The sequence below is a fragment of the Chiloscyllium plagiosum genome, unplaced genomic scaffold (assembly GCF_004010195.1).
Source record: "Chiloscyllium plagiosum isolate BGI_BamShark_2017 unplaced genomic scaffold, ASM401019v2 scaf_12265, whole genome shotgun sequence".
Classification (NCBI taxonomy): domain Eukaryota; kingdom Metazoa; phylum Chordata; class Chondrichthyes; order Orectolobiformes; family Hemiscylliidae; genus Chiloscyllium; species Chiloscyllium plagiosum.
This window is the reverse complement of record NW_025215122.1, coordinates 1-5,491: the sequence shown is the minus strand read 5'-3', so window position 1 is coordinate 5,491 and position 5,491 is coordinate 1. Positions and strand designations below refer to the sequence as shown.

Sequence of the window (5,491 nt, the reverse complement as noted above, 5' to 3'; positions counted from 1 at the left end):
GGGGCCAAAGCATTCTCGGGGAGTGAACGCTTCAGGATTGGTCAGAAAGCAAACTATTTTGCAGGATTGATCATTCTCACTACATAGTGGAGCATTAAACCACTCCCATGAATCAATGTGAGATTTTAAAGAAATAGTTGAGACGTAAATCTGATAACCTACATTAGGGAGATTTAAACAACCCTTAGATAAACACATGGGTGATTTTGCAATAGTGTGGGGGACGAGCTGAGAGTAATTCACAGGTCGGTTTACACAACTCGAGGAAGAAACTTATTTTCAAACTCCCAGAACGATTGGTAATTTACATATCTGGCTAGTATGGATAAGTTGGACCGAACAATCTATTTTCATACTAATCATCTCAATGACTGTAACTCGACAGAGCAATTGTTAATGACTTCACCCATAATCCTTTGCAGATATGAATATTCTCTATAAACACACCGATAATCTCAGACGCACGCGCAGTTTGGTTTCTATGTGGAGCATGCGCAGTGTCACATTGATCATTTCACAGAGAGAGACATGGAGCTGCTTTCTCTGGCAGCGGCTACGATCGTCTTCAGAGCCAGTTTGCGGGAGCCTCGCAAGGAGAAAGGAGCAGAGAGATTTCACAAGTCCTGGATACAGGTTAAAAATAACTCGAAAAACACCCTCCTGGCCCGTGTAAGGAGGCGACGGTCTCTGATCAGGGAAGCGGCCCAGAGTCACGGCCGCCATTTGTTTGAGGGAAGAGGGAGCGAGGGCCTCAGGGTCGCCATCTTGAGAAGTTCAAGGCGCAGGAGGGCGGTGTTACCGGGGTCTGTAGAACAATCAGAGGAAAGGGAAGACACATTGTTATTGATTCATTCCACGAACACAGCGTCACTGGGCGGTCCCGCAGGAATATCCTCTCTCAGTCCTGCTGGGATGTTTCGCCCAGTCAGAACCAGCAGCTCTCCTCCTCTCTCAGCTCCCCTTCTGTCCTTCCTGCAGCATCTGTCCCCTGGAACATTGAGCTGCCTGTCCTGTCCCTCCCTCAGCTGTTGTTTCTGTAATACCTGTGATATCCCAGTCCCACCTTAGATTACTTCACTAAAGACAGGAATGCACCCGATGGATTTTTCTTAACATCAGCAATTGTTTAATACTTACTTACAGGTTTTTAATTACATCGTTTTTGAAGCATTTACTTCACATTCAATCATTTGCAATGGTGGGATTTGGACCTGTGCCCAGAGGACACATGCTGAGTTTCTGGATAAATTGTCACACAATAATGCCACTAGGCCATCACTTCGCCTGCGCACAGTTTGTATATCCCAGTGCAACATGAATCAAAACTCTTTCTTCCTGCACAATTAGATTACTTACAGTGTGGAAACAGGCCCTTTGGCCCAACAAGTCCACACCGCCCCGCCGAAGCGCAACTCCCCCATAACCCTACATTTACCCCTTAACTAACAGTACGGGCAATTTAGCATGGTCAATTCACCTGACCTGCATATGTTTGGACTGTGGGAGGAAACCGGAGCACCTGGAGGAAACCCATGCAGACACGGGGAGAACGCGCAAACTCCACACAGTCAGTCGCCTGATGCGGGAATTGAACTCGGGTCAGGCAGTGCTGCGCTGTGAGACAGTAGTGCTAACCACTGTGCAACCGTGCCGCCCACTAATTGTTTGACCCGGAACTCTGGTGATGTGACTCAGTACCTCTCCATTTGGTATCCCTCACTCTGTGGGTCTAATTGCTGCATCTGTCAGCGTCTCTCACTCTTGAAGCTACTCCAGATCATGAACTAACAGAATTCTCCACTCTGGAGAGATGAGGCAGCACAGGTCAGGAATGTAGACTGGGATTTTCCAGATCTCTGTGGGCTCAGTGCCATTCTATATGTGTAATCCTCAAAGCATTAGTCTAATTTCCCATTCTGCCTATTTCTGTGTCTTCTACATTGTACTCATGGAGTTCCTGACTCAATAGACTTGCCAACTGCTGGTTTGGACGATGGTTGGTCAGCCAGAAAGACAAAGTCAGGGAGGTCGAGAGTCTTCAATAAATCCTGCTGCCAGGTAAGATCATTCCAGTGCACAGAGAAGAAAGTAATAAGGGGCATCTAAGCATCAGCGAACAAGACATGACATAGAGAAAGTACTGGAGGGGGAGCACAGTACAGACACACCCCAGGCTCAATCACCACGCCTGCTGCAAGTTTTGTAGTAATGAGACAGCATCGGGAGTTATCCGTCCAGTTATCAGTCCAAGCCTGTGCTTTTTTAGGGATCATCAGAACAGCTGAGGGGAAAGCAGGCCTCCCACGTGGTAATGTTGCCTGGGATCGTTCTGTTCTCTATTCCCTCTCCAACACTGTATCAATGGCTTGTATTGAGGACCAGTGTCTTCAATCATTCTAACTCCTATAACAGTTCCTATCTCTGTCATCTCCTCCCCTCTCACCATTTATTTCACATATTTGAAACCTCCAGTCTAGATGACCATCCTTATCGCTGTACCTTGCTTCAGTCTCTACAACATGCCTTGTCTCGATAGTCTCCTCCTCGAATAACTGGAGACATACGGTCTGTTTCTGTGCGGCATGACTCTTCGGCTAAGGTTCCCTAAATGGAATGCGTTGCGTTTGCCTATGTTTGGCCTATACCCCTTCAACTCTTCTCCTCTCCATGTACCTGCCCAAGTGTCTTTTCCATGTTGTAATTGTATTTTATTTTTACCATTTCCTCTGGCCGTCCATTCCGTCTATGCACCATCCTCTGTGGATAATGTTGCCCCTCAGCTCCCTCTTTAAATCCTTGCTCTCACACCTCACGTTTATACCTCCTTCTATAGACTCACCTACCCTTGGCAATTCACGTTACTTCGGCCCTACATGGTTTTATCAACCTTTAGAAGGTCACCCCGTGGCATCCAATGCCCAGGAGAAATATAGACGACAATGTTACCAATATCTCCAACTCATGTACTCAATGCTCTGACCAATGAAGACAAGTGTGCCAATTGCCGCTTTTAACACCCTGTCACCATGTGATGCCAGTCCAAGGAACAATGTAACTGCACCCCTTGGTCTCTCCCTTGTCTACAACACTGTCCAGGGCCCAACCATTAACTGTGTTAGTCCTCCCTGGTTTGTCTGAACTAAATCCAACACCTGAATTAAATTCCATCTTTCATTCATTGGCCCACTGGCCCAGTTGATTTACATCACCTTCAATTCCCTGCCCAATCTTCCACTAATCTTGGTATCCACAAACATACTAACAGGGACTGCTATCTTTTCACTCAGATTGTTTATGTAAATGGTGCACAATAGTGGTCCCAGCACCAATCCTTATAGCACATGCTGGTCAGAGGCCCCAGTCTGAACAACAACCCTCTCCCATTTTGTATCCAGTTGGCAAGCTCTTCCTGATCCTTTGTTATCTACCGTTACTAACCAATGTATCAGGCTACACCCTGAACAAGGGTTTGTGGAAGCCAGAAGCAACGTCTCTTGCTCTGCCTTCGTCCATCTTTTTGGTCACATCTTGAGTAAACGCCAGTCAAGTTTGTGGGACATGTTTTCCCATGCACAAAGCCATGCTGGCTGTCCGTAATCAGGCCTTATCTTTCCAAATGCATGTAAGGCCTACCTCTCAGAATGACCTCCAACAACTGACCCACCCTGATGTCTCGCTCATCAGTCTGTAGTTCCCTGGATTTCTCTTGCAGCCTTTCTTAATTAATGACACAACTTTATAATCATAGTCAGAGAGTCATACCGCACTGTTCGGTTAACGCTAACCATATTCTAAAACGGATTTCATCCCATCTGCCTGTTCCTGGATCATATCCCTTCAAACCTTTCCTATTCCTATTCTAATCCAAATGTCTTTTGAACATTGTAATTGTCCCCATGTTCACCCCTTCCTTGGGAAGTTCATTCCACACACAACCCACCCTCTGTGTAACAATGTGCCCCTCATGTCTTTTTTTAAAAATATGCCTTGTTGTGGCTTGTCTTGAAACTCCCCTGTCCATGGGAAAAGACAACTCCCATTAAAGTTCATTCCACACACAACCCACCCTCTGTGTAACAATGTGCCCCTCATGTCTTTTTTTTTAAAATATGCCTTGTTGTGGCTTGTCTTGAAACTCCCCTGTCCATGGGAAAAGACAACTCCCATTAACTTCTATGAGGTCATCTGTCAACATTCAGGTTTCAGTGAAAAATACCAACCTATTCAGCCTTTCGTACCCAGCCACATCCCAGTAAATATCCTCCCAATCCTTTCCAGCTTAATAATATCCTTCCTATAACTGGTCGACCAGAACTGGACACAGTATTCCAGAAGAGGACTCACCAATGGCCTGTATAATCTCAATATGACTTCCCAACTCTTATATCCATAGGACTGAGCAATGAAAGCAAGTGAGGCAAGCCCCCTTTTTTTTAAACTATCCTGTCTCTCCATGTTGCAAACTTCAAAGAATTCTGTAGCTGAACCCTGAGGTCCCTCTGTTCTACAACACTACCGAAGGTCTTGCCATTAATTGTATCAGCCCTGCCCGTGTTTGTTGTACAAAATGCATTACCTCGCATTTATTCAGATTGAACTCCATCTACAGTTTTTCAGCCATTCACACATTTCATCAGGATCCCTTTGTAATCTCAGAAAACCTTCACTGTCCACCATGCCACCCTCCAGTCTAACAGCCTGTCAGACATAGCACTCTATGGTACAAATATCTCTGCTAGGGACCCTACAATTTCTTCACCAGCTTCCCCCAATGTCCTGAGATCCATTTGATCAGGTCCAGGGGATTTATCTACCTTTGTGTTTTAAAACCTCCAGCACCTCCTTTTCTATAATGTGGACTCATTTCAAGACATTGAGTCATAGAGATGTACAGCACGGAGACAGGCCCTTCGGACCAACTCCTGCATGATGTTTCTAGTCACATTTGCCACAATTTTGCCAATATCCCTCTGAACCCTTGCTATTCATACACCCATCCACATGCCTTTTAAATGTATTTCTATCAGCCTCCACTATTGCTCTGGCAGCTTATTCCATCCATTCTGCAGGAGCCTGTTGTCCTTTAGACCCCTTTGAAAAGTTTCCCTCGCCTGGTGAAATGACCTTGTCTATTGACCCTGTCGATGACTATCATGATTTTAAACACCTTTTATCGGTTAACTCCTCAACCTCCCATGTTCAAGTGAAAACAGCCCCAGCCTATTCAGGCTTTTCCCTGAAGCGCAAACACTCCAACCCTAGCAACATCTTTGGTCATTTCTTCTGAACCCTTTCATGTTCCACAACATCCTTCCTGTGGCATTGAGACCAGAATTGCATGCAGGATTCCAATAGTAGTCAGGCTAAACACTGTTTAGTTCCCTGAGCGCCCCAGTCTTTATCCACAGTAAATTCCAGAGTGAAATATTTGTTTCGGATATTGTAGTTTCACACATTGTTGGCTTCATTGATCATTAAGGATACCGGTTTT

At 45.5% G+C, this 5,491-nt stretch overlaps 1 long non-coding RNA gene across 1 annotated transcript in view; it reads right to left on the bottom strand.

The window, feature by feature from the left end:
• LOC122548169 overlaps window positions 1-465 on the bottom strand; it is a 20,534-nt gene extending 20,069 nt beyond the window's left edge. Inside the window, exon 1 of the long non-coding RNA XR_006311182.1 lies at window positions 448-465. This is a non-coding gene — a long non-coding RNA (uncharacterized LOC122548169). The remainder of the gene's footprint in view (window positions 1-447) is intronic.
• Window positions 466-5,491: the final 5,026 nt, after the last annotated feature.